Genomic DNA, 27,989 nt, shown 5'->3' on the forward strand with positions numbered 1-27,989 from the left:
GAAGGGTGGGTTTCTAATGAAAATGCAGCTTAAAACTTTAGCTATAGAATCATTATCACTTCTTCGCAATGGATAATGCAAATAGGTCATACACGTAGATCAGAGATGGCCCTGATGCCCTAGCTCCAACTTTTTTGAAATACTGCAATAAAAGTTTCATCTCTTTTTTAATTAATCTCTGTTAAGTACTAACTCTTTCAGATCCATCTTTCAAAGATATGGGATTATAAAACTTTTAGAAAACAAGGAGATTAAAATATCAATGAGAAATGAAGAAAAAAACACATATAAATGGAAAATGCATTAGATTGGTTTATTTTAGTGCTAACCATTCTCCAGTTAGGAAAAAAACCCCACATTTGCTTAAGTAATCATTCTTGGAATTGGTTATATACACATGCATACAACTGAGACAATGATATTGACCAAAAAGACTGCATATTTGCAAATTATCCTGGGAATTATAATGAGATTCTGAAAATCTCAGATAAACTTCTACATTGACATCAGTAAGTGACACACAATTTAATGCAGATGTTTTCAGAATGAGAGCCTAAAATGAGAGCAAAGAAACCTTAAAGAGACAATATTTGTTAAATGGCAAGGCACTGCAACATGCTGATTAAGAAAGAAGTGTGAGAAATTATCTAAAAATAAACAAACAAATAAAAAGGCAGTCTCTAAAGGTTTCAGTACCATCTGGAGACTCTGGGAACAGAGAAACAGCTTGCTACTGTGGGAGGTATTAAAGAATGAAGTTAGATGATATCAAAGCATGTTACACCACTGTTAAAGATAAGTCCAATTCTCCAGAAAAATCCAGAATGAGTTCTTTGTAAGGCTCAGTGTACATATTAATATTATTAAGGTTAAGTGTACACTGTATGTAAGTACATACACATGTAGCTACACATATGCTCACATGCATGTCATTTTCTAAATGTGTATTTGGTTCTGCATCCTCCTTTCATAAATCCTACATTTCAAAGCATTCATATCCAGGCTTGATTTTGAGCCCATCTAAAAAATGTTATACTAGTCAAACAGCTTATTGCAAAAGATACTCTTCCCTCCCTTTAGAGCACTGTGCATACCTTGGAGGAGCACAATGCAAAGAAATAGAATACTATGTCAAACAGGCTTGATAGAAAGATGAAAAGAACTAGGTCTGGCCTCCCTGGGATGCACAAGACTTTGGTGATTTAGTGCAGATGAAGATTCCTTGGAACATGAGGGATAACACAGACCCTTGCAACATTGTTAAGTCTGAAAAGAAAACAAAAAGGTACAGGCAGGATTTCAGTACTCACAAAGCTAGGTGCAAAATAATATCATTAGAAACGTCTTTAAAGAGGCATCGAGTTATACCTGCAGAAGATGACTTGTGCCGGTATGGCTTTTAGACTAAGACTTCTACCTGCAGGAAAGAAAGTAATCAATACATGCTTCCCTCCTGTCACTTCTCCTAGAATTAAATAAAGTGCCATTTAAGCACACTGGTAATTGTTATTTATGGTAGAAATTTAACATACTGGATAAGTGAGTACTGTTTCCCCCAAGATCTGCCCATGCTTGGATTTAGGCCTCCCTGGTTATGCCACTGGTTCAGCTTTGCACAGCCACTGCAATCTGCAGCAATGAGTAGACAAAGAAAAAGTTACTGCAGTAACTTACCTCTTCACCTCACATTTTCAGCTACCTCTTGCCTCTTCCTGCTGTGCCACTGCATAGCTCAGCCTGCCCCCTCCCCTTCCCGTCTCTGATTTGTTGTGGGTTTGAATCCCCCAAGAACAAAGCCACCCAGTGCACATTCCTAGGTAGCAGCACATCTTCATTGGACATGCTGCGGGGGTGAAGAGATTAGCAGGAACCACATAGATGATAATAGTTAATTGACACCATCAGCTCTGCCTGCATATTAATACAGCTGTCCCTGCCAGGCAATTTATTTTAAACTTTGAGTGGAGCAGAAGCCACCAACCTCCCTTCCCCCAGATCTGCCCCTGTTAGGGGAACCACTGAGAACACAGAGGAGACCATCTCACTGCTCCCAGTTCCTGTAGCTTACTCCAAAGGGTCCCTTGCCAGCCACATGGCACAGTTGCCAGAAATGTTCTACTCAGTCCCTGTAGCCCAAAGAAAGGGGGCATGCTTGGTGCAAATACGTTATTCTGAGCACTTAGTTACTGCTCTTTTATCAGGCTCCACTGAACATGTGCAATTGAAATGTTTAAAAAATAATCATAGCCTGCTCCAATCTGGGGAATTTTTATGCGAACAGTCAGTGTCACATCCTTGATGCTCTTTTTCCAAACATGGAGAAAATAGCACTTCAGCCCAACTCTTGTAAGAATTCCACAATGGCCAAAAGGTTATTTTCCCTTAATTACACTCTCAGAAATGACTGGGTCTTTGTAGCAGAACATTCCCAAAAAATTCAGCCTGAGGCAGGCACCTGGCATGAAAAATTTCAACCCAATGGTTACAGCATGACAACTTTATAAGCTAGTGAAACCGGGCTCTTGTAGTAGTGTCAGGCAACATTAATTACAGGCACCGCTACCAGCTCTGCTTATAATAAAATGGTTTAACCTTATAACTGCTCCCATTGTCGCAGTAAAGCAGAACCTAATACAACAAAAGTCCAATTTGTAAGAATTAATGACAGGCTCCCATTTGGTAGCAAACAGCAGTGCATTCTTATGCTCAGAATGTTAAACTAGGAAAACTTTTATTCCTCTATATACCACAAATACTGAAGCAAACAGAAGGAAAACAGTCTTCCCATCAGCATCTAAATTATAGCTGAACCAATACAGCATGTAAAGTCCTCTTTTATGGAACTTTTTTGCTCTAAAGATATATCAAGTGCCTGATGTAATCATGGGGAAAGTTCCCATGTGGTAACTACCCAAAAAAAAAATCTATAAAAGGGCCTCTGTTGTTCCATTTCTTGTTTGAATAAATTATTTTTCTAGCTTTCTAGTATTAAATTCTTAGTAAGCTGTACTATAATTAATCCCTGTGAAGTGAGCCTGAGAATTTGGATATGCTTTGCATCTTGCAAGCCAGTAAAGAGCATAAACTAGTCCAGGCAGCTGCAAACCATTTTCTTCTCTTCATGCCAGGCTACCATTCCCTCTTTATAATGTCCTTTTATTATCTATCTATATATATATGAAAATATATATCTCTCTATATAGAGATATATATCTATATCTATACACACATGCTTTACTTATGCGCACACACATGCACACATTACATATATCTATAGATAGATCATAGGGCTGTGTAAAGATTCAGTCCCTGATTCCATTTGGTGGAAATTCAGCCCAATTCGGTGGCCAAATCTCTGAATCTGAATTGAATCAGAAGACCATTTAATCTCTCCAAATCAAATCGGAACCCTCCAAATCGATTTGGAGAGATTCAGAAAGATTCAGCAATTTGGACATAGACACAGCTTTAAATGTTTTTTCTACATATCTCTAGGTAGCAGGTGGCTCATGAATGCTGCGATGCTGGGTTGGATGGAACATCCCATGGGAGCACAGGCGGCTCCCCAGGGCACTCAGCAGCAGACCTGGAAGTGGACCAGCACTTCTGGTCTTCTTCCGGGTCTGCTGGGGAGTGTGGGGGGGGCTCCCCCACACCTTCCTAGCTCAGCAACTGGTGCCTCCTGGGCCTGGGGGGGCACCCGGGGTCCCCCTGTGGCTAATCACTGAGCTGGGGAGCGCACAGGGGGACCCCCCAGCACACTCTCCAGCGGACCTGGAAGTACTTCTGCTCCACTTCCAGGTTTACTGCTGGGCAGGTGGAGGACCCCCCACCCTGCAGTCCTGTGGGAAACTCCATCCACCCCAGCATCACAGCATTCACAAGTCATGCTAGTACCTCAAGGTATTAGAAAAAACTTTTAAAGCTGTGTCTATGTCTGAAATGCTGATTCTCTGAATCAGCATCAAATTTTCAGATTTGGAGTCGGCAGAATCAAATCAGGGACAGTGATCCAAATCAATGAATCAAATCACTGTCCCTGACTCGGGCTGAATCTGAATCCAAATTGAATAGGGCCCACTTCACACACCCCTAATAGATAGATGGATGTGTGTGTGCATGTGACTGTGCGTAAGTAAAATTTAGTGACAAATTATTTCTTTAAAAATGTATTGAAAAAAATGTGTTTGTTTATAAAAACTGTTCTCAGAAATAAACTTGTTTGTCAAGTTCCCAGTCATGGGCAATGAAAAGGCGGGTAGGGGAAGAAGAAAAAATATTAAAAAAAATAATTGGAAAAGTAAAATGAAAAAAGAGTCCATTTTGAAATGAATGAAAACCACCAGAAAGTTGCCTTTTTTTTTGGTGCAAAAAGTCTTGGTTTTTTTTGACCAGTTCCTATTATTTATGTAATTCAGGCTTGTGGCTGGCATTCTCCAAGCAACAGCATCTGCATTCCTCAAATCAAGGTTCCCCTCTTTTCTCTGGAGTGGGAGAGTTCCCAGCATTGTCTTCTCTCACAGCCACGAGGTAATGTGTTGCCCTGCCAGATAGGCCAATCCATCTGCTGTGGCTGCATTTAATTCTTTCTTTCCTTGGCATAAGCACTTCTGTGCTGCTGGGGCCAATCTGTCACTGCTGCTATATTTAGCTTGCTCTACAGAGATATTTAAAGACTTCTATTTTTGTAAATCACATTTCATGCTAATGAGGCTGATCCACCTCCAGTTTGTTACAACAACAAAAAAGCAACAGCAGCATCGTTGTACTGCACGTGCTAATCTGCCCATGCCACGTTAATGTGGTAGTAAGGGCAACAGTTCTCCACTTCAGTCTGATGAGAAGATCTAGAATCAGCAAGGTGCTATCAATTAAGTGTGAAGAAGCCACTTCTACTGAAGCACGCGGCAAAACTTGAATTCACTTAAACTAAACCAGTCTGATTGGGTCTGGTGTTACAGTTAATAGCAAGACATACTCAAAAAGCCACAGAATGGTGCCATATGGTTTTTGTTTGATGTTGATGGTGCTCAGGTCCTGTGTGATTTGGATACAGCAGACACTCAGTGGAAATTGATCCAGTCACCATACACCCCCCAGGCGCACACCTAGATGGATAGCATGAATAGATTAATCAAAAGTTATTAAAGATCATTCAATCTATCTCTGTCAAGGAAGAGCTGTTCCCTGTTTCATATTGTGCATATAAGATATGACTCCATTCTGTTGAGTTTCAAGTGTTCCAGGTGATGGAGCTTCCTCATGTCTTTTTGTTTAATTTTACCCCAGGGCTCCTACTTATGTTTCCCTTTCAGCATCTGTCACCTTCACACCCTTCAGACACAATCACTGCATATGTATTCCACTCTCCTTGAACTATTTGACTGTTGTTTCAGATTGGTAAAGAAGACAACTTTTATGCCTTCTTGCATGAATGTTTATTACCAGAATGCTCAATGCTGGGAGACCCAACTACATGGGGTTAGCCTAGATGTGACATTGTAACAATATTTATATAACACATGTACCACACACACCCAAATGCATGCACAGCTGCTCACTGTATGCAAGGAGTTTCCATTGTTCTTTCAACCAGCCCTTTTCTACTGCTTGCTGTGACAGCTGAAAATTATGTCTGTGTAATAAAAATGCTTGTTGAAGGCTCTATGAAGGTTAGACCAAGTGTTTTTCTATATTTGTTTAGATATTAAGCTATATGTTGTTGCTAAGAGCCTAATTAAAGTTTAAGATGTAGTAAGGCCTTGTATAAGTAAGGCCTAGTAAGTTTAGCAAAGCCTTGAAGTAGTAAGGCCCTGTGGCATAGTTAAAATTAACCTTATCAAAGGAATGCAAGGCTTGTACTGCTATTGGTCAGCCTAAGGACAGTTGAAGTAAAAAGAATCTGAGTGGCTGTAAGTTATCAGTACTGTTCAGAAGCTATAAATTGGCTGAAACATCCGGAAATCATTCAGAATGAAGATACAGCTCTGTGAAAAGGATTAGTTAGCTGTTGACCTGGATCAGTGGGCCTGTGGATCTCAAGGAACTCAAGGACTGAATACTACGGTCCTTCCCAGTACCACTCGGACAACACTGATCAGGGACGCCTGACTTCGCTGAGCTTTGTGGAGAAATTTATTGTACATCAGACATCAGAGGGGACTCCCGATAAGTTGCCAATGCAAATTATTTTTGTATGTCATTGTTTGTCTTGTTACTACACGTAGTTGTGTTTTTGTTAAGTCAATAAACCTTTCTTACCTTTCTACCACTGACCATACTCTCAATCCCAAACCCTCTGCAGGTGGCTGGGACACTTGCCTATACATACTCATTGAGAGTCATCTTGTAATGGTCATAGACCTCTTACATTCACACCACGATCCAGAGGAACGAATAATTATTATTATCTCATGTCAGGTAGTTGCTCTTGTTCAGTCAAAGTCCCCAGGTGTCCTTGATAGTTACATTACTGCAAAAATAGAACAGCCCTAATTATTATGAGAGTGCTTAGCCTGTGTGTAATTTGTTCACATTCAAAGTGTATTGCAGGCATTAGCTAATCAATGCTCACAACATCCCCATTTTATAGATGGGAAAACAGCATCCCTGTTTTTATAGAGAACCAGAGACTTGACTATGGAAAGGGATAATGAGTATCACAGCTGGGAGAAGAATTCAGGAGATACTAGTATTTGGCCTACACTCAAGAACTGGACAATGCATCTTGAAATTCAGATATTCTGCACATAAGCAAGATGCACAGAAAGGGCTTGTTTTAACTCTCACTGAAACTGACTAGAAAGAATCCCAGGATCCTCAGTAGGAGCTGGGTAAGACTTTTCTAGAGGGTACGCACAGCACATGAGGCAGATTTAAGCAGAAACAGATTGTATCATGTCTTACAAGAAACAGCTGAATTAAAAACCACTACTGACACTAAGGCCCCCTCAGTGACTGTTTGGTTATTACCAGCCCAGAAACACCATCTATGTCAGTCATTAAAAACCCATAAATTCATGCATGCAAATGTAACATACATTACAGAAAACAAAAATAACTATAAAGAAATAAACCATGGTCTTTTTATTTGTTAAAAGCCTAATGCAAAGTTGCCATGGATACAGTGCTCTGCTTACCACAATGGTTTTTTTCTAGTAGTTAACTCCCAGGAAGACAGAACTTCAGTCAACTTTCCCATCAGGTTTATTATTAAAAGGCCTGAGGCCTGCCATAGCATTTTAATACCAGTGAAAAAATGGAGAGGAAGGATGATTCTGACGGCAGGATGCTGGCCTTTGACTTGGGAAAGCAGCATTGAATTTCCAAGTCCTTTACAAACCTCCTGTAAGATCTTGGGCAAGTCACAGGGTATGTCCACACCACTGCAGAAAAGCACACTTAAATCACAGAATCAAAGGACCAGAAGGGGTCTGCAAGATCATCAAGTCCAGTCCCCTGCCATGGGCAGGAAATTATTGGGCTCAAACAAGCTCAACAAGGTGCTTATCCAGCCTCATCTTGAACATCTCCAAGGATGGCAACTGCACCACTGCTGCTGGGAGTACGTTCCAGATTCTAGCATCCCTTACAGAAAAAAAGTTCTTTCATGCCCAGCCTAAATTTTCCCTCTTTTAGCTTGTGCCCACTGGTCCTTGTCCTTCCTTGAGGTGCCTTCCTGAAGAGTTATTCACCTAGATCTTGATGCTCACCCCTTAAGTACTTGTAGGTAGCTATCAAATCACCTCTCAGTCTTCTCTTATTCAGACTGAACAGGCCCACTTCCCAGAGTCCCTTGCATATGGCCTATCCTCCTGGCCCAGAATCACATGGGTGGCCCTTCTCTGTACCCTTTCAAGCTTATCCACACGCTTCCTGAATTGCGGTGCCAAAAACTGGACACAGGACTCCAGCTGTGGTCTCACCAACAATGAACAGAGAGGGAGAAGCACCAGCGGTCCCTCTAAGCTGTGCTGCACACATGGTCATGCAGGCATACTCATGCCGTGCTGCCAGGCATGCCTGTGCGACCACACACACCACACTGCTTACAGGGAGAATCGCCTTCCTGGATCTATTGGCAACTCATCGGCTGATGCACACCAGCGTTCTATTTGCCATGCTGGCAACCTCATAGCACTGCTGGCTCATGTTCATCTTCCAGTTGATTGTGATCCTCAAGTCCTGTTCAGATGCTGTGCCAGCCGTGTACCACCACCCATCATGTAGTTACAGCTTATGTGGACATACTTGAAGCTTTCTACCTTAGTTCTGTCTGTAGAGTGGGAATAATACCATTTCCCTATTTCACAGGTATGTTGTGAGGAACTGTATTAAAGACTGTGAAACACTTGGATTTTATGGTATAGCGGGCCTATAAATACCTGGGCTACAAACAGCTATGAATAATGGGGTCAAGAGATGGGAGAGACTGGTTAGGCCTAAACTCGTGTATTTTCACAATGCATTTGGAAAAGGTTATGGGGGAGGGAAGTATTGTAAAGGTAGAGAGTGTAGCTGGGAAGAGTAGAGGCTTTGAGATTTTAGATTATTTTGCCCTTACTGGTGGGTTGCACAACCAGCAAGATGTAGGATATATTCTGAAGTTGTGCCAAGGGCATCTAGAATGCTTGGGTAGGAGCCCTGTTTTAGAATTCATATCAACTGGATTTGCATCACTGTTAGTGCATGATTGTTTCCTGTCAGACATTTGCTAATGACCTGCCCAAATTAATTTTAAGTACTTCAAGGACTAAGGCTTCCATCACTTTTTTATAACTGCGAAGGTTTGCTCTTCTAAGTTCTTTGCTACTGTGCCCTGACATGGCTCTTCAGCAGAAGTGTTCTTTGGGGACCTTTCTTGGCCAGATACTTCCTTTATCCTCCTAAACCTGTGTCATGAATCAACACTGTGACAAAACATCACTAGATACAAGGTGAGATCCTTATCTCTATGCAGTCTGACATGGGAAAAAAGAAGCAGTTTTTTATTTGGCTGTTGACTACAGCTTCAGACAGTGGTGGGAAAGTGAAAAGCAGGATGCTGAGTGTCCCACAATAAGTAAGGAAATGAACTAGGAACAGGCCCCTAAAAAAATCAGGCAAGCCACTTCAGGGATGAGAGGGTATAGTTAGGATTGCCATGGACAGGGAGTCTTAGGAATAGGGAGGAAGAGCTATTTCTCATACTTCTCAACACTGTTTGCACCTCAAAACACTTACATATTAACACAAAACTTTTCCTTCAGGGCATTACTAGATCAAGACCGATTGGGAGAATTTTACCAAGTAAAACATAGCACTAACAGATGTGCAGGTCCCCACTCTACCTCATAGTGTTTCATGTAAAACAACATGAGTTAGAGAGAACCTAGAGGTTCGCCTCTTGGGTTGGGGGCGGAGAATCAAGCTCCGCTTTGGAGCCAATCCAGCCTGCCTGCACCCTCTCTCCCCTAGCCCCCCTCCTAGCTCCAGTGCTGTCTGCAGGAAGGAAGGGAGGAGAAGGAAGGGGAAACAAGCTACAGGCTGGGGTTTGCTCAGCCTGAGCTGGAGGATGAGGGGTCTCAGAGGGTGGGCTGCAAGGTGGGGGCTCCAATCCCCCCAGACCCCCAGCTCAGGCAGGGCAAACCTCAGCCTGCATCTCCCTCTTCCTCCCTTCTCCCTTCTCCTTTCCTGCGACAGCACTGGGGGCAGGGCTGGGATGATGCAACCCAGCCCCATTCACAACACAAATTAATCCAAGGGAAAGAAGTTCCCTAAAGCACTACAAAGTGGAGCGCCTTCATCTGATCCCTTATGTGATGAGGGTTAATTTGTCATGCAACTGGCCACTTCTAAAGTGCTCTGCAGCCATGTGCATGTATTAAGCATCCCATGCTTCAAAATGGCAACAGGTGAACTTGAACTAAAGCTTGTTAAAGCACCCCAATGCCATTTTGAAGCACAGGGACACTGAATACACATGACACAGAGGCTGCTGGAGCTCAGTAATTAGCATGCTCCAGCAGACTTGCAACACACTCAGTTAACTGAGTCTGGTCCAATGTGTGCTAATTAGTATGCATCGGAATAGAGGGCCATCACGTTTATAGGTACCCTAATAGTCCCACAGGTTAAGTAGGATTACCCACATGCTTTGAGTTAAGCACGTGTGGCACATTTACACATGCAATTTATGCACAGTAAAGTTACTGCACATTAAAAAAGGTGCAGCATACTGCCCCCAGAAAAGGGTTGACATGAGTGCCAGCTTGGGAACAAATCTGCACTCAACCAGAGCAGTTGAGACCAACTATGTTCCAGCCCCTCTGCCCTGCTCTGTCCCATTGCAGCAACAAGGGGGAGCTCCAGGCTCCCCCAGCTGCCAGCCCAGGTCTGGCAGGGAACAGTGGTCTGGTCCTAATCCCCACTTGTGGGGGCAGAGTTGTCCCAGCAGCCAGGGCTGCTGCGTCCCAGCCACGTAGGGATCAGAGCCAGATCTCAACCAGATCCTCACCTGGCTGGGATGCAGCCATCCTTGTTGCTGGGACAGCTCTCCTGGCCATGTGAGGATCAGTGCTGTTCTGATCCCCACATGGCATGAATACAGCTGCCCCTATAGTTAACACAGCTCCACACTGTATGGGGCTTAATAAGGCAGCAGTGGGCCCCAGTCAGCAATTTGTTCCCAGTCAGCATCTATACATGTGCTACTGTGCAGTAGTTAATGCACAGTTAATATACTGCCTGTATTTTCAGGTAGTAGATTAACTGTACATTAGCCTATTTTAATACATAGTAGCCTAGTGCATGGTTAAATAATGATGCTTAATTGTGTAGTAGATTAGTCTACTGTGCAGTGAAGCATCTCATATAGACACACCCACTGTAAATCTTTGCCTACATTATAAGATCCTGAGGACAGAGACGTGTCTTTATTGTGTGCAGTTCTGGGCTATGTATTTTAAGATGTATATAGACAAACTGTAGAAGATGCAGGGACAAGTGACAAAGATGATAAAAGGGCTTGGAATTCAAGCCACATGAGAAGAGCTTGAGATCTAGGTGAATCCAGTTTGAAAAAAGGAGATGGGATGGCATGGGGTCACGACTTCAATTTTCAAAAATATTTGAAAGCTGCCATAAAAATGAAGGAGAATTCTTGTTCTCCCATGGGACAGAAGCTTCATAAACCAGTTTGACCTAAATCAGTTAAGTCTGATACTACATTCAACCTGGCTTATCACAGAAGCTACACATAAACCAGTTTAAGTAATCAGAAACTGGTTTAAACCTGTAACGGAACAGAAAATAGCTGAAACTGATTTATGTGCATTGAACTTCTGTTCTGTTACAGATTTAAACCAGTTTCTGATTACTTTAACTGGTTTCTGTGTAGCTTCTGTCCATGGCCCTGAGGTCTTTTCCAAATCCATGATTCTCTGTAGGGCACTATGCAAATTTATGACACGATATAGAAATAGTGATGAATTAGGACAACCACTTCCCGCAGCCATGCTAAGTTAATACAGTCTCATCATAAGTCAGCTGGATCAGCATGAGAAACATACAAGACTAGACAGGTTTGTGTGACTGAGAAGAGCTGGAGCCAGGACTGTCCAAATGAAAATTAGATTAAAACAGTCAGAGGCAGGAACACAATCACATTTCAGTGTGTGCACACCAAACAGCTCTGTAGATCAGATGCTGTTATGTGGCTGATTCTACATTTGAATGTTACTGTTTAATTTAAGCACAGAGGGTAATAAGCCTATGGAACAATTTAGCAAGTAAAAAGTCATTGAAGCAAATAGTGAAAGTGATTCAATTTAAAAGACAGCTAGCCATTTTTATAGAGAAACCAGTGAATTGAACTGACTTTGCAGATAGCTGGGGTCGAGAGTAAATGGCAAGTGGCCTCTTTCCATCTGCATGCTGGAGTCCTTAGTTTTCTACTATTGCAGTCTTTGTGGAGTCTTTTGTCATTTCCCTAACAGGTGATAGAAGTTAATACTACAGGGTACCAAGATACTGAGGCATCTATTTTAATTGAAAGAAATGCTGCTAACAAATCTAATTTTGGTGAAAAATTAACTTTTTGAAAATCCATTTTAAGAAAAGTCCACGTAGGTTTGTGTCATTTCTTCCTTTAAAACACTCTTCTGCAAACAAAACATGGCAGGGCTTGCCCTCGGATTCACTGGCAAAAAGGTGTACATAAAGTATCCAAGTAGAGAAATCTGACTGAGATAAAGCATAAGAATGTTAAACACTTCAGTTGATAACAGTAATTATTATTATTGCAGTTATAAATAATAATAATAATTATTGTTATAAATAGACAATAGTCCTTACTCAGAAAGATGCCTTTCACTCAGTCTTACTGTAGGATTGCTTAGAAATATAAGTATACAGAAATACAGTATTCACTAATGTATTGATAATTTGTTAGTTAAGGAAAATTAAAAATAATATCAGTGAAATAAGTTTTAAAGCTCCTTAAATGATAAATACAGTTTGATAGGAGTTTGTATCTTTAACCTGACAATGCAATTTTGTAATCTTTAATTTTTTTCTGATTCACTTTTCATAGAAGTCCTGTTATTACTCACTAGAAAGACAAACAGGTCATTCAGTAAATGTAACTCTTTCTTCTAATTCGAATTAAGGGTGTGCAAAGCAGGCCCTATATTCTATTCAGATTTGGTTTTGACCTGAATCAGGGACAGTGATTCAATTTGTTGATTCAGATCACTGTCCCTGATTCGATTCAACTGAATCCAAATCTAAGATTTGATGCTGATTCAGAGAATCAGTGATTCGGATATAGACACAGCTTTAAAACATTTTTCTAGGTACTTTTAGGTAGCAGGTGTGGCTTGTGAACACTGTGATGCTGGAGCACATGGAGTGTCCCACAGGAGTGCACGGGGGCCTTCCACATGCTCGGCAGTGAACCCGGAAATGGACCGGAAGTACTTCCAGTCCACTTCTGGGTCTTCCAGGGAGCTCACCTCGCGGGTCCCCCAGACCCAGAAGCTACCAGTCACCAAGCTGGGGGACACGGGTGGGGCCCCCTGGATGCTCCCCAGCAGACCTGGAAGCAGACCAGAACTGCTTCTGGTCCGCTTCTGGGTCTGCTGCTGAGCGCACTGGGGAGCACTCCTGTGGGACACTCCATGCACCCCAGCATTACAGCATTAATGAGCCCCTGCTACCTAGCGGTATGTAGAAAAAACATTTAAAGCTGTCACTATGTCCAAATCTTTCCAAATCTCTCTATTCAGAGGGTTCCAATTCGATTCGGAGAGATTAAAGGATCCTCTGATTGAATTTGGATTGGAGATTTGGGCACCAAATCAAGCCAAATCTCTACCAAATTAAATCAGACTGAAGCTTTGCACAGCCCTAATGTGAATCATCCATGAACTCATTGGCTTTTACTAATTTATCCATTGTTTTTGATTATGCAGCCATTTCAGTGCCAACTCTTTCATTTGTGACCCACCTGGAGCTCTTTTTAAGCCACTACATCATTTTCTCTCTTCCTCTATTACCTTAAAACAAGAGGAAGACTCAAATTCCATAGTGAGATCTAGACTCACTCCCATCAGATTAGGGGGCTGTTGAAAACCAAGGGTTTGCTTCATCCCATTTCAGAAATAAGGGCTTGCATCTGAGCCTCCTATATCAGCTTAATATTTCCTGTTGGCAACAGCCAAAGATGGATGCCAAACCCTGTTTAATACAGCTTCCTTTTTGTTACGCTTCATTTGGATTAGATTCAAAACATCTTTACTTGCATCTTTAATTTCATAGATTTCATAGACATTAGGGCTGGAAGGGACCTCGGGAGATCATCGAGTCCAGCCCCCTGCCCAAAGGGCAGGAAGTCAGCTGGGGTCATAGGATCCCAGCAAGATAAGCATCCACAATACCCTAACATTTCCTTTTCCTTTCATTTCTCTCTATTCCACCTACTGTTATTTGTTTCTAAACCCCTGCCCCCTACACATTCTACTGGCCACCATACATATAGAGGGGAAAAAAACCCACACAGGCCCAAAGCATGTGAAACTTTTCATCTGGGCAATGCAATATGAAAAAAGATCTGCATTTTTGGAGTCCAGATACGGAAAAGAATTGAATTACAATTTTAATCCTTTTCCCCACCACACATCTACTACATCCAGGAAATGTCTATTCATACAATTAATGCAAAACAATAAACTCTGGAGTTTATTGCTCCTGGGCATAACCTGGGACCACAGCACACTGAGCCAGGACAGAGCAGCCCTGGCTGGCAGGGGACCTCCAGGGGTCAGCGTGTCAGCCAGGGATGTCCCCCCCCGCTCAACGTGCTGGAGAGGGGCTGGCTGGGGTACAAGGGTGCTCCAGTGTGGGGCTAGTTGGCAGGCAGGCCCCATGCTGAAGTACCCTTGTACCCCAGCCACATCAGCATCTACACGTGCACTCCTGTGGACATCAGCATCTACACGTGCACTCCTGTGGACTAAGACACTCCACAGCCACCTAGAACTTTTATTTACAAGTCCTATCTGGCTGCAGAGTCAATTAGTTTACTCCAGCCTAATTGCTCTGCATGTGTTGATGCTGAGAAGTTTACTGAAGAGCTAATTAGCCATCTCCAGTAAACATCTCATGAAGACGTGTCCCCTCTGCCAAAGTGGCCAGTAGCTGCTTAAGCAGGGGTGGGCAAAATACAGCCTGCAGGCTGGATGCGGCCTGCCAGCCCTTTCTACCCAGCCCGCGGGGCCTTTAAAAATTTTAGAAAATTAATTTATATCTGCCTGTGGCCACCTGTCAGATGGCAGGCAACCAGGGGCAGCAGGACCCAGCAGGAGCCTGTGGCTGAGCAACAAGGCTAGTCCAGCTCCACCCAGCCCTCCAGCATCCCACCTCCTTCCCGCCCTCAGCCCCCAACCAAAAGCCTCTGCAGCTTCTGGCCCTGTGCCGCTGGAGCTGTTCCCCCTCTTTCTGTCTGAGTGAAAAATAAAGTAGATTGGACAGAGGCAGTGACTGGAAGTGGTGGTTACAGGGAGCGGGGGGGCTGCATGGAGTGGTGTGGTGGCAGGGGGCCTGTGGGGAGCAGCGCAGGAAGTGGCAGCTGCAGGGAGTGGCAAGACCCATGCGCAGCAGCCGGTGGAGCCGCAGCGGGCAGTGGGGCCGCAGCAGGCCTCAGCAGGCAGCACAGTGACCCCCAATGGGTGGCAAAGCTGTGGCCGGGCCCCAGCTGTGGTGGGTCTGGAGTGGGCCGCAGGAGGCAGCAGAGCCATGGTGGGCAGTGGAGCCATCGCAAGCCCCAGCAGTTGGTGGGGTTGTGGTGGGTGGCGGAGCAGTAGCAGGCAGCGGGCCCTGGCAGGTGGCAGAGTCATAGCCAGGTCCCAGTAAGTGGCAGGAGCCAGTGGGCAGCAGAGCCACAGCAGGAGGCAGGTCCCAGTGGGTGGAAGGGGGCTGGCAATTAGTTTACTTCAGGGGGCTGGGCTCTAACAGGACCTGGCAGGCAGCAGAGTCACTGTGGGTGGCAGGCCCCAGCAGTCAGCAGAGCCACAGCCTGGCCAAGGCAGGACCCGGTGGGCAGCAGAGCCCCAGTGGGTGGCGGCACAGGTGCAGTGAGCTCTGGTGGGCAGCATAGCCATGGGGGGCCCTGGCAAATGGTGGAGCCATAGTGAGTGACAGGGTTGCGGCAGATGGTGGAGTCACAGAGGGGCTACGGCAGGCGGAGGGCCCCAGTGGGTGGTGGGGAGCCGCAGGGAGCACCGCAGGAATGGGGAGCTGCAGGGAGCAGCGGGTAAGCCTGCAGGAGGGAAGGCAGGAAAAGGTGGTGGCAGGCAGAAACACAGAGCCTGTGCAAGTGCCCTGGGACTGGCAGAGACCCAGAGTGGGGTTGCAGAAACACAGAGCCCAGGCATGGGCTCTGTCTGGCTGCATCTTTGAGGCTCACATGCAGCGTGTTAGAACTGCACGCTATAGAGCTGGCAGCCCAGCCCCAGCTCTCTGTCTCAGCACACACCCAGCCACCATACCCACACCCCACTGTGCACACACACACACAAACTCACACACACTGCCACTGCTACCCCCGTGCTGCCCACACAAAACACACAGCAGGACTTTATTTTACGCTATTATGCAGCCACCTCTAGATACACATTTTGTAAACACAGAAATCAGTAGAAAAATATTTTTAAATAAAATTAAAATAGGTTATAGTAGATGTTGTGTGTGCGTGTGTATTTGTGTGTGTGTGTGTGTGTGTGTGTGTGTGTGTATACATATATATATCTTTTTCATGGTTTCCAGATCACATCGCCCTTCCAGTACTTCCAGGGCAAGGGGAGGGACTTTCAATGGCAAAGGTCAGGGGCTAGGAGGTGGGACTTCCAGTCCCAATATGGTGACCAGGGTGGGGCAACTGTCAAGGGGCGGGGCTACCCCTGTGGCCCTCGACAGCTCCTCAAAACTCGGTAAGTGGCCCTCCGCCCAAAATAATTGCCCACCCCTCTGCTTAAGGGTTTCACAAATGTGAATGTTAAGAATCAGATCAAAGGTGCACCAACAAAGCAGAAAAGGAGACTGGCTACTGCAGATCAGGACTTGAGGTCAGTGCCAGGGGTGTTTGGCAGCCAAGGCACTAGAATCACAGGGACTGGTGCAAGGGGAGGCAGGACTTGGGTGAGGTGGGGGAGAAGGAAGGGAGGTTGGCACCTCTAGAGCTGTATGGAGAGCAGAGGAGGGTGCTGAGGTGAATTGAACAATTTTACGTGTCCAATATATATAAAAAAAATTAAAACCCAATCTCAGTTTAATCTTGTATAAGTTTTTTTACAAACATAGCGGCTCAACATCTGGAGGGTGTTTTTCTTTTTCAAAAAAGCAGCCTGGAAAGGAAATAAGAAATAGTCCAAGAGACATTCTGAAACAATAACCTTTGATCAGCTTATATGTATTTGACCCACAGCAGCTGCCTGGTCTGCTCCCTGACACGTACTCATGTTCAGAAGAACACTGTGGTCTAACCACAGGACTCAAAATAGAGTGACATGTAATGTGTATATGATGCAATGAAGCACTCTCGTTGCACGGGCAGATTTCTGACTTTCAGAGTTGTGGGAGACTGACAGGCTCAGCTGAACCACAGCTGAACTGTCTAAAATATTAAACATTGTGGTGCAACCTGAAAGACAGACATTTTGGATGCTGCTCTCATGGATGTCTGAGGGCAAAGCATTTCATGTTTGATAGGGATAATCGCAGGCTACAGTTTAATGCAGAGTACATGGTTTCCACGTGAATGATCCTATTCCCAGCACTTTTTCCTGGAATACTAGTTAGTACCATATTTACTGCCAAATCCTAGTGAGTGCCCTCATTCTGGCCAGATCTGTGCCATATGACATATAGCCTTTCACACTGACTGGGTGTGTCTACACAAGATGCTTAACTGCTCAGTAGCATAGCTTACTGCACAGTAAGCATGTGTATTTATACATGTACATGCGTACTACATAGTAACCCTCACTAATCATGAGTAAATTTGCTACCTGCAAATGCAAGTAGCAAATTTACTCTTGATTAGTAATGGCACAGTAGTTCTCATATAGACGCCTGACTGGGAGCAAATCTGTTCCCGGTCAGCTGTCCACCAGGGGGCAGGAGATTGCACCCAGTCCCCAGGCCTGCCAGGGTGGGCTCTGCCACAGGAGCCTGGGCAGGGACTATATCCCCCCTGCCCCGGCAGCAGGGAGCTCCAAGCCCCCCATTCCCAGATTGCGATTGGAGAGCAGGGACTGGGAGATCTTTATCTTCCACTGCCAACTCTGTGACTGTGTGGCCAGCACTGGGAGATAAGGATCTCCCAGCTCTGGCCCATGGTGTGGAGCTGGGTCTGAGAGCTCCCTGCTGGGGGGAGGGAGGGGAGCTTGTTCCTTGTTCAGTTCCGTGAGTGCAGAACTGGGTGGGAAACAAGCTCCCCAGCTTGTTCCCTACCCATTTCCATGCTCACAGAGCTGAGCAGGGAACAAGCCCCACCCAGCTCCACACACAAGGACCTGGGTGGGAAACAGGCTCCCCAGCCCCTCTCAGCAGGGAGCTCCCACTGCCAGCTCCACACATTGGGGCCAGCGCTGGAAGATCCTTATCTCCCAGCATCAGCATTGCAACTCTGCTCTCCAAGCCCCCCACTCCCTGATTGTGATGGCAGAGCAGGAGGCTCGGAGCTCCCTACTGCTGGGACAGAGGGACATTGCCCTGGTCTGGCAGCAGGCAGCCCCCAGGAGCAGGGTATAATGTCCCAGCCCCAGCCAGGAGACAGTTGTCTCCTGGCACATGTAGAAGCACCCACAGAGAACTGACATAATGGTGTCCTGGTCTGTAACTAGGGCTCCTGGATGTTACAATATGATAAAAGAATAACCTTTTATGAAGAGGTTCCTGGTATGATTTATGCCCTGGGCATCTACAGCCTCCGGCTGGTGTCCAGGACCCAGGGGTGGAGTCAAGGGAGACTCCAAGTCCCCGCAGTTGTGGAGAAAGTTGTGTCCCAGCCAAAGGGTTAAACCCACGCCCCTCCCTGCACCACCATACCCTCACCCCCAGTGCTGCTGAATGCTATGATGGGCAAAGATATAAAACTCTTAATTTGGCAACAGGGGGAGGCAACACTCTGCTTTCACCCCCTGGATCCTTCCTCAACTCCATGCAGCCAAAGCCTGTAGGTACTAGAGTAGCAGTGTAACATCATAAATTCCACCCCTCCTTGTCTATCCCCCTTAATCAGCACTCAGGGCTCATGTCCCCCTTGCTTGCTCCCAATTAGCTTACTGTGTAATGCCCACATTCAGTCAGAAGCTTAACATTTATGCATAACTTGAAAGATTGCATCTCTAACAGCATTGAACTCCTTGCATCATTCTGGGGCAGTAGGTCACTACAATTTTGGACCAGAGTGCCATCAGCTGTCACCTACATCATTATGGGTACATCTACACATTTCCCTATAGCGGCAATTTTACTGTGCCATGTTTTAGTACTTCCTTTTGGAAGTACTAAAGCATGGCACAGTAACTGCCCGCTGTCGGGAAACAGCGGCCCCAAGGTCACGGTGGGCCGAGGGTTTCAGTACGGAACAGGTGGGATTAGCAGCGAGGAGTATGAGCAGTACGCGGACTTGGTGCGGTTTCAAAAAGTGTAGATTTTATTTACTTACGCTTCTGGAGCATAGGCAGAGAAGTTTGCTTCGGTTACAGTTAGATAACGAACGACAAAGGGGTCTGTTGGCCCATGGGGTTCTCGAGCTGAGCCCTTGCTTTCTAGCCGAAGCTAGGTGCGGCTGCCCAACTCGATAGTCCCAGGGCTGGTCAACAGCTCATGAATGGGAGAACGAACAACAAAACTGTAACGAGAATCCAACGTGGACGAAACGGGAGGTCGATGTGGAGCAATGCCGGGGTCGGTGCCGGGGTGTCATGGTCAATGGTCGATGTAAGGTCGGGTCAATTGGGCTCGTGGTCGGTGGTCAATGAGAGAAATCGGTTCGATAGCAGCCAGAAAATCAATACAAAATAATCGAAGATGAAGAGGAATTGATCGCCAAAACCGCAGTCGTGAGGAGACCAGTGGGCCTAAAGCACTCCTGAGGAGCAGTCCCTGTCAGAACAGCCTCTGCTCTCAGGACCGGGTCTCTCCCTGCGAGACAGTCTCTGCCAAGGCAGTCTCTGTTCATAGGTTGAGCGTGGTCTCTCCCTGTCTCTCTGGTCTCTCCCCCCTGGGCGGGGGGCTCACAAGTCTTTTATGACAACCAGGCAGCCAATCAGGTAGTCTCCTTTGTGGAACTTTCTAGTCTAATTACATCATGCTTTTTAGAGTTGAGCATGTTCACAGTAATAAGAGTTTGACTGACAAGCCAGATAGTTGGCAGATCTGAGCATGTGTGTTGTTAGAAACTAGGTCAGATTTGATCGACAGGCCCCAAGGTCGCACCAGGGGCACATGCTGGGCACGCTGTGGAATTTTCCACAGGCCTCGTCTGCTTGTCTGCACATGATCAAACTTAACTCTTGTGTTACCAGCATACACTTAAAATTTGGTCCGGACACCCACATTGTACCATATGCATGGCACACAGTTATTTTTAGCAGCTACTTCACCATAGCTATAACGGGGGAGCGTGCCATTACAGCAAAGTAGCTGCTGATCACGTGTAGACACCCATGGATGCTACATCGCTGTAGCACATCACTACAGCAACATAGTCACATCTAGACATGCCCTATCTGTAGCATTATCTACTGAACTTTCTGTCTAAATCCAGAACAAATCTGACCAACTCACAAATCTGACCAACAAAGAATTACCCCTACCTCTGAGTGCAGCCAGCAGCCAGGACCCAGCTGCTTCACAGGAACGTTCAAGAAGAAATCTAACTGGCCATAAGAGAAACTTTTGTTTTTCTTAACCTTGTCAGTTAGTGAGTGTCTCATGTCCTTCCAAAGTTTTTGGCCCCACTGATCTATTGTGACAGCAAGTTCCAGATGTTCTTTTTATCAATCTCAAATGTGTTGCCTTTACATATAATTAATGGACATGTGGAACTTGTCCTTTGTCCTTCTGTGTAGGGTTAGCTTTTCTGTAAGGCATGTGTCAGTAATTTACCACAGACTGGGTGCATCTACATGTGAAATTAATGCAATGCAATAAATTCCGATATGGCGCCATTTTTGAATGTGTGCCTGGGGCCACAGCATGTTGAGCTGGGTCAGAGCAGCCCTAGCTGGAAGGGGGCCCTGGGGGTCAGCCTGCCAGCCCAGGGCTGCCCCAACCTGGCTCAACTTACTGCAGAGGGGCTGGATGGGACACGAGGGTGCTCCAGTGCAGGGCTAGCCAGCAAGCAACCCCACACTGAAGCAGCCTCATGCCCCACCCAGCCCCATCAGCATCTACACATGTGTTGCTGCACCCTAAAGAATACCACTGTAGGACAGTACTTGTGTTAATAAGTACTAACCTACAGCAGAGTTAATTAGTTTGCTACAGCCTAATAGGGCCACACTGGTAGACACTGGGCACATCTACATGGGAAAATAATTCAGGAGCAGTTTAAATACTCTAGAGTAAACTCTCTCAGGCACACATCTATACATGCAGGGACACAGGAACAGATTCACCGCTTTTAGCAGCAGACTGCTCCCACTCCCTGGGCCTATGCACCAGGCACAGGAAGCTGCCTCTAATATTGAGTAAAGTATCTCATGTAGATGCGCCCATTGAGACTTTACTACGGAGCTAATTAGACAACTCTGTAGTAAACGTCTCATCAGATGCACCCACTAATGCTATCTGGGTGCATCTATGCATGCATTTGATATGAGATCAGTTTGCTTGCGAGTGAACTACTCGCAGGTAAACACTTCTAGGCAAGCGTCTACACATCCAGGGACATGGGAGAAAATTTGCTGCTCCTAGCAGCAAACTGCTCTTACTTCCTGTGGCCCTGCAATGGTCCCCTGCTGCCACCAGGTGGAGCTCAAGGCTCCCGCTGGGTGCTAGCCCAGAGGCTGGCAGGGAGCACTGGGCCAGGAGACTGCTGTCTCCTGGCCAGGGCTGGGACATTGCTCACTGCCTCTGGGTGGGTGCCTGCTGCTGAGGTAGGGAAAATGTACCCTGCCCTGGCAGCAGGAAGCTCCCAGCCCTGAGTACCTGATCAGAGCAGTTTTTGTAGGGGAAGACAGCTGCAGGAGAAGGGAAGGTCCCAGCCCCCTGCCCCAATCCACCAGTAGGGTAGCTAGCAGGGAGAGGATTCCCTGCCTTGTGGAGACACATGTGCTTACTGTACAGTAAACTACACTACTTCACAGTAAAGCATCTCATGTAGATGTGCCCTCTGAGGTCTATATCAGGTTGGTATAAATTAAAACAAATTTCATTCATAACAGAGAGAGAGAGTAAAAAACCCAAGAGAATATCACCAAAATAAACTATGGAAAACATCACCGCATTAGCCTATATTTATATCACAAAGTACAAGGAATCATAGAACAAACAAAATCATAAGTTTGGAAGGGACATCAAAGATCATATTGTCCAACCCCTAACATATATACTTGATTCATTGTTCCTGAACCATCACAGACAGATACTTATTCACCTGTCCTTGAAAACTTGCAATGAAGGAGCTTCTACAGCTTGCCTGCATGTGTAGATGCCTGCCCAAGACCGTTTACTCACAAGTAAGCTGGTCCCACATCAAATGCATGTGTAGACGTACCCACAGAAAACTGACATAATGGGATCCTGGTTTGCACTGGTGCACCCCTGCAAGCACTGGCCAGGTAGTGGAGCACCGTTGGCTCCCAGAAGCGGCCACAGCCACTTCTGGAAGCAGCTGCAGTGATCGGCCACAGTGATCAGCCATCCCTGATCAGCGAGACTGGCCGTGGGGGGACTCCCCCCGTTGCTGACTGGTCACTGGGGGGGGCACATCCACCCCCACCTAAGGCGGCACTAGTTGCCCATGATACCAGGAAGGGTCTTGAATAGGGGACAGATCACTCTAGAGATATGCAATTCCATGTTCTCCTTCTCTAGCATCCACTTCTGCCACTGTCGGACACAGGCTACTGGACTAGATGGACCATTGGTCTGATCTAGTACAGTATTTCTTATTATTTTGTTTGTATGGCCTGTCTTTGCTTAGCTGCGTTTCTTCTAGTTTACCTATTCTTTAAGTTATATAGTTGTTATGACCCCACTCTCATTTGGGGTAGAGTGTCATGCAGCTTTATTTGTGTTTGTTGTAGTGACATAGCATGTGTGGTCTTGCTGGAAAGCCAGTGTTATACTGTATACATTTATATTGATTTTATCATTGTATAGATTATGTTATGCATGAAAAGGTGAGAAAAGCCTCTCAAGAGACCCCAGTGGGAGAGGAAAGAGACCTACATGCCTTGCTGGAGCCAGCAGCAATGACAAGCATGCAGCTGCAACAGGAGCCCCACTTTATTAGTTATCACTCCTTCTGGATTTGTCCTCCCCATGGCCGGATCAGTATTTCCAGCCCACCACCAACTCTGGAAAGGGGAGAACATGGACGGAGAAAGGGAGCACACCACTGAGAGCAGGGAGATGCCAGAGACAAAACCCTGGGAGATGGGGAGAGGGCTGATCCTCAGCCCAGGAGCTCGGAGGAGCTCCAATAATCAGAAATGCTGCCACTGAGGTGGTTGGGGTGTGAGCTGTGGGAAGGTCCAGTAGGAAGCCACATCACAAGGATAGAACATGTGCAGAAGGGCTGGCAATGCTTGGAACACAAGGTTTTGTTTCGGTTCTAATTTACTTTTGTTTTGGGACTGTGGGAATCCTGGTAGCCCTCAGGGCTGAGAGACTTACCTGAGTTTCAGTTTCTTTGTTTTGTGTCATTCTTCATTTCATTTCATTTACCAAGCTCCTACAGAGCAACCTTCAGGCCCAGCTTAGCTGCCATATCCTGGAGTTAGGCCTGAGAAGACCACAAGCCTAACGGGACAAAAAAGAAGAATGCCAATTGAGAGCCGGTGGACCTAATTGACACCATAACAGCTGGGTGGTGCTTGGACAGGGTGTAAGGGGAGGTAGGAGGCCCAAAAAAGAAGTGGACCTGGCACATCCAGGGTGAACACACAGCAGATGGACCACCGCCTGACCAATAGACAATCAGCATCAAGAGCTGGAAGGAAATAATTGGGTAACCTTTGCTGAATATTCCAATTGGGTGAGTCCATTTCCTCATGGCACAGTCTCACTAGGCACAGGGTCGCCAGGGCCCTTGGCCCTATCCTGTTCTGAAGCAACATTATGCTGTATATGTATAACTTTATGATTTTGATCATGGTTTAGCCAAAGGAAAAAGAGAGTAGGTGAAACTGGTAGGTAATTTTTGGTATTGTGACACTAGAGCAAGGACCGTTGCCAGTCCCAATCACAGAAGAATGGATAGGCACCTAAAACATTGTCTTCTAATAATGGGAAAAACAACTCTTTAGTAATGAAGGCATCTGAGATATCTCTGAAGTTATCTCTAGTTTCTGTTAAGGAGGTATCCCAGGGCAAACTTTGGTCTATTCCTTGGGAACAACTGAAGGACAGTGGGGAGAAACTCAGGGCTCCAGGGGTGTTCCAGGGACAGGCTTGTGACCATAGTCACAAAAATATTTGGGACTCTCATACTTCCTGTATAATAGTTTACCTTGGGGGGGAAAATCTACTGCCATCACTTCATTATTTTTTGTTAATCCATTTGTTTGTACAAGTAACATCTATGCTTTGTTCCTTTCCAATAATCAGAGGTAGTTATTTCTAAAATCAGACTGATTTCTGATCTCACTATACTTGGCCAGTCTGTGTAAGAAAAGAGACCTGTACCACATCCAAAAAAACTGCAGGTTTCTTTGGGTCATTTCAAGACTGACATAAAGCTCTTTTATCATATTGTAGTACCTAAAGATTAGCATTCCATGCCTTTTTGAAAGCTCCTGTTATCTGGATTTATATTCCTACCCTAGAGGAACAGTTTCTTACAATGTTTATTTATTTAGGTCACTTTTGTCTTGATCCGATTTTCTCTTTGGAGTAGAGTGTTTGCATATATTTCCTCAGATTTCACTCTCCCTCATGTTCTGCTACACTAGGTGAAGTCTTTTCTGCAGAAAAGCCTAACAAAGTAACCTAGTCATTTTCAAGATTAAGCAAACCCTTAGGATAACTTTGTTTTTGTTGAATCCAGTGGACATTTACCATTCAGTTCAATAGGAAGAGAATTAAGCCAACACTGAAAACTTCTAAAAGGCTCAATCCTAGCTTTTACCATTGGGATAATTCCTTATGTTCTAAGTTGTGCTATTTTGTTTCCCAAAATCTCTGAAGTCATGTTTTATGCTTTTCATGTGTAGACTGTGATTTATTCTGTGGATGTCTGGGAATTAAAAGCTCTCTCTTCACAGAACTGAATTGTCTGCAGATAATTACAACTCCTGGATGTGAAGCTATTTGAGACATATACAAGCAACTGCTCCTTAGTGAAATCCACAAACATTTGTATTAACAGAACTGTCAGAAGTTTATGTCTTTGACAGATCTCCTGGTAATTTGCTCTCATTTTGAGTATGAAGAATTAGCCAATTCCTGTGAGTCCAAGAAGAAGACCACCAGCAAACATAGTATGAAAACTTATTTTTTATTTAATGTATTAAGTTTATTTTCAGGTTGTTAACTGAATATTATGCAGCCTATAGAGTTTATTTTTGTGCAACTTATGCAGCACTTTCTCATTAACCTATTATCACAAGTGAACAACTTGTTTTTAAGCAAACAAGTGATCGCAGTCTCAGGAATAGAAACTCAGATTCAAATTTAATCCTGGCAAGAAGGGCTTATGTAGTATCTTTCAAGGGCTGTTGGGCAGAACAAAATGGGAATACTGGGCTTACATCCTAAATCTGATAAACTTTTGTCCTTGTAAACTTATTTTTCAGTTCATGATTTCATATGAGAGTCCACTATACTTTTGCAGAGAACAGGATGCTGTACTGACACACTAAGGCACTGACATTAACTGGATTCTCTTGGAAGTGTCAAGAGATTCTTTGGGCATGTCTACATGTGCCCTTTAATACTCAGTAGACTATTATACTGTGCATTAAAGTGTCACATAAAAAAGTGACATTACACTAATACACAGTAAAATAGTCTACTGAGCATTGTGTCACTCAAAAAGTGTGCACAGCCTAATGTGTGTTAGTTTAGTACCTCCAGAAGTTTACACATGCTCTGGAAGTTGGGGGAGGAGCTTTAATTAGAGCAGCTTCAAAAGCCACTCTAATTAAAGTGCCTGCAGTATCGCTGTATCAGCATCTCCACACTTCAAAATGGCAGGGGTGCTTCATTTAAAGCTCATCAAACAAACTTTAGATAAAACTCCTCACCACCATTTTGAAGTGTAGGGATGCTAAGACATGAGATGCAGAAGGTTGCTGGAACATGGAAATTGCCACGTTCCAGCATACTCAATTAATTGCTCACTCAATTGAGTAATTGCTCAAACACACAATTAATTGAGTATGCTCTGCTATGCTGGACTTACAGCATGTTGGAGCAGCCTACCTACTCATATACAGGCACCTTCACATTGGAGGTACTGAATTTAATGTGCATTAGAAAAGGTACATTAATGTACATGTAGACATGCCCTCATATTGGAGGTACTAAATTTAATGTGCATTAGGAAAAGTGCATTAATGCATGTGTAGACATGCCAAGTGGGTGCACTACACAAGATGCATTACTGAGCATTAGTCTAATCTAATGCACCATAAAGTGTCACTGTCTACAAATATACAGCAATTACTGTGCAGTAGATTAGTCTAATACACTATTTTCTAGTACCTATAGATACAGGTACTAGAAATTAATGCATTAAACTAGTGTGCTGAAGCACACATGTGGCATCAAAGCAGATATGTAGATGGGAGCAAATTTCTCCCAGTCAGCCTTGGCAGCAAGGGGTCACAGGGGGCTGGAAGAGCTGTCCCTGCTGCCCAGCAGTGAGGACATCATTTCCAGCCACGTGGAGATCAGGACGGCCCCAATCTGCACGTGACTGGGACCTGACAGTTGGGACAGTTCTCTCCTTTCTTCCCACATGGAGATCTGGCCTAGCCCCCAGACTCTGCAAGTCTGGGGCTGGCACTTGGAACAGCCTTGGACTGAACAGCTCTCACTGAGAGATGTGTGCAGGGCCACAGAAAATTCAGGGTCATTAATTGCATGTGTAGACATGCCCAATAAATGTGCTTGTAGGTTCAGGACCTTAATCAGTTGGCATAACACTTCCTAAACCAGAAGTAGCTCCAGTGATTTTATTGGACTGCTCAAATAAGTGAGATAGGTCACATAAGCATTGGCACCTTTTGCTGCCTGATGTGAAGCAGTAGTAGTGGGCTTCTCAAACACCTAAAACCAACTTGACACAAGTGTATCCATTTTTGGAGGAAAAGAAACTTCACAGTTTTTATATAAAATAAAAGGGGCCACAAATGGATCTAGTGCCTCTATCCAGGGCAAGATTAACCCTTTCATGGGCCCTAGCCAAACAAACTCGTGGGCCCCTACTTTTTTTGCTCAATAATTATGTAACCCTGGGCGTGGCACAACACACACCCTCACCTGAATAGTGGGATCCTGGGGTACCCACTAGCCAGTTGCCCTGCCCAGCCCCACTGGGAAGCAGCTGCAGTGGCCCCGAGCCGAGAGCCTCCCCTTACAATCAAGCTCCCTCGCAGACAATTCTCAAACTATTTACAAGATTTAATTATTTACAACATAACAAATAACCATTAAATAAACACATTGATATACCAACTAATAAACCCTCAAGAAATTATTTACACAGGCTCTCACTTGCACACGGTGCACTGGGGATCCCATATGCACTGCCCCAGCGGGGTGTCTCAGGGAGCGGAACTGTCTGTGTCCCTGCACGTGGTCTGTGGACACTCCCTGGTGCTGGTGTCCATCTCCGTGCTCCTGGGGTCTCCGGGCAGCAAGGGTCTCCAGGCATCAGCTCCTCCTCTGCAGTTCCTGCAAAGACAGCCTTCCTCTGCCTTTCACCCCCTTCCCAGCTCAGCAAGGAGCAGTATGTGAGCTGCATGCTGTAGCAACTCTCCTGCCTCACAGCCTGGCAAACGCAGCCCCTCCCCAGGCTTTTCCTGCCCCTGCCCCCAGGGAAAACAGGGCAGACTCTGGCAGTCCCTCCCCCTGCTCTGTTGTGCTCACCCAGCCATTCACCAGGCTGCAGGCAGGTCTTTCCTGGCTTGGAGCCACCACACAATCAGCCCCTCTGACCCTGCCTCTGCAGGCTCCTGGGCTGGAGAGAGAAACTGGATACTGTATCTCTCCCATGGCAGCCTTTTCTATTGCTCTTCAGGGCACTCCTAGGGGCTCTCTGAGGAACTGCT

General features: G+C 45.3%; 1 long non-coding RNA gene across 2 annotated transcripts; it reads right to left on the minus strand.

The window, feature by feature from the left end:
• Window positions 1-294: 294 nt before the first annotated feature.
• On the minus strand, window positions 295-27,989 carry LOC149864119 (uncharacterized). 2 transcript variants are annotated; one of them, XR_016442626.1, is made up of 7 exons: window positions 27,433-27,989; window positions 23,389-23,514; window positions 7,140-7,385; window positions 4,979-6,472; window positions 1,533-1,629; window positions 1,369-1,417; window positions 295-1,266 (listed from the first exon to the last, which is right to left on the minus strand). It is a non-coding gene; the product is annotated as an uncharacterized LOC149864119 (long non-coding RNA). The 2 variants fall into 2 exon arrangements; XR_016442625.1 differs by having other exon boundaries at window positions 4,979-7,385.

Source organism: Crocodylus siamensis, chromosome 5 (genome assembly GCF_052110815.1).
Source record: "Crocodylus siamensis isolate JL-2025a chromosome 5, ASM5211081v1, whole genome shotgun sequence".
In the NCBI taxonomy this organism is placed as follows: Eukaryota; Metazoa; Chordata; order Crocodylia; family Crocodylidae; genus Crocodylus; species Crocodylus siamensis.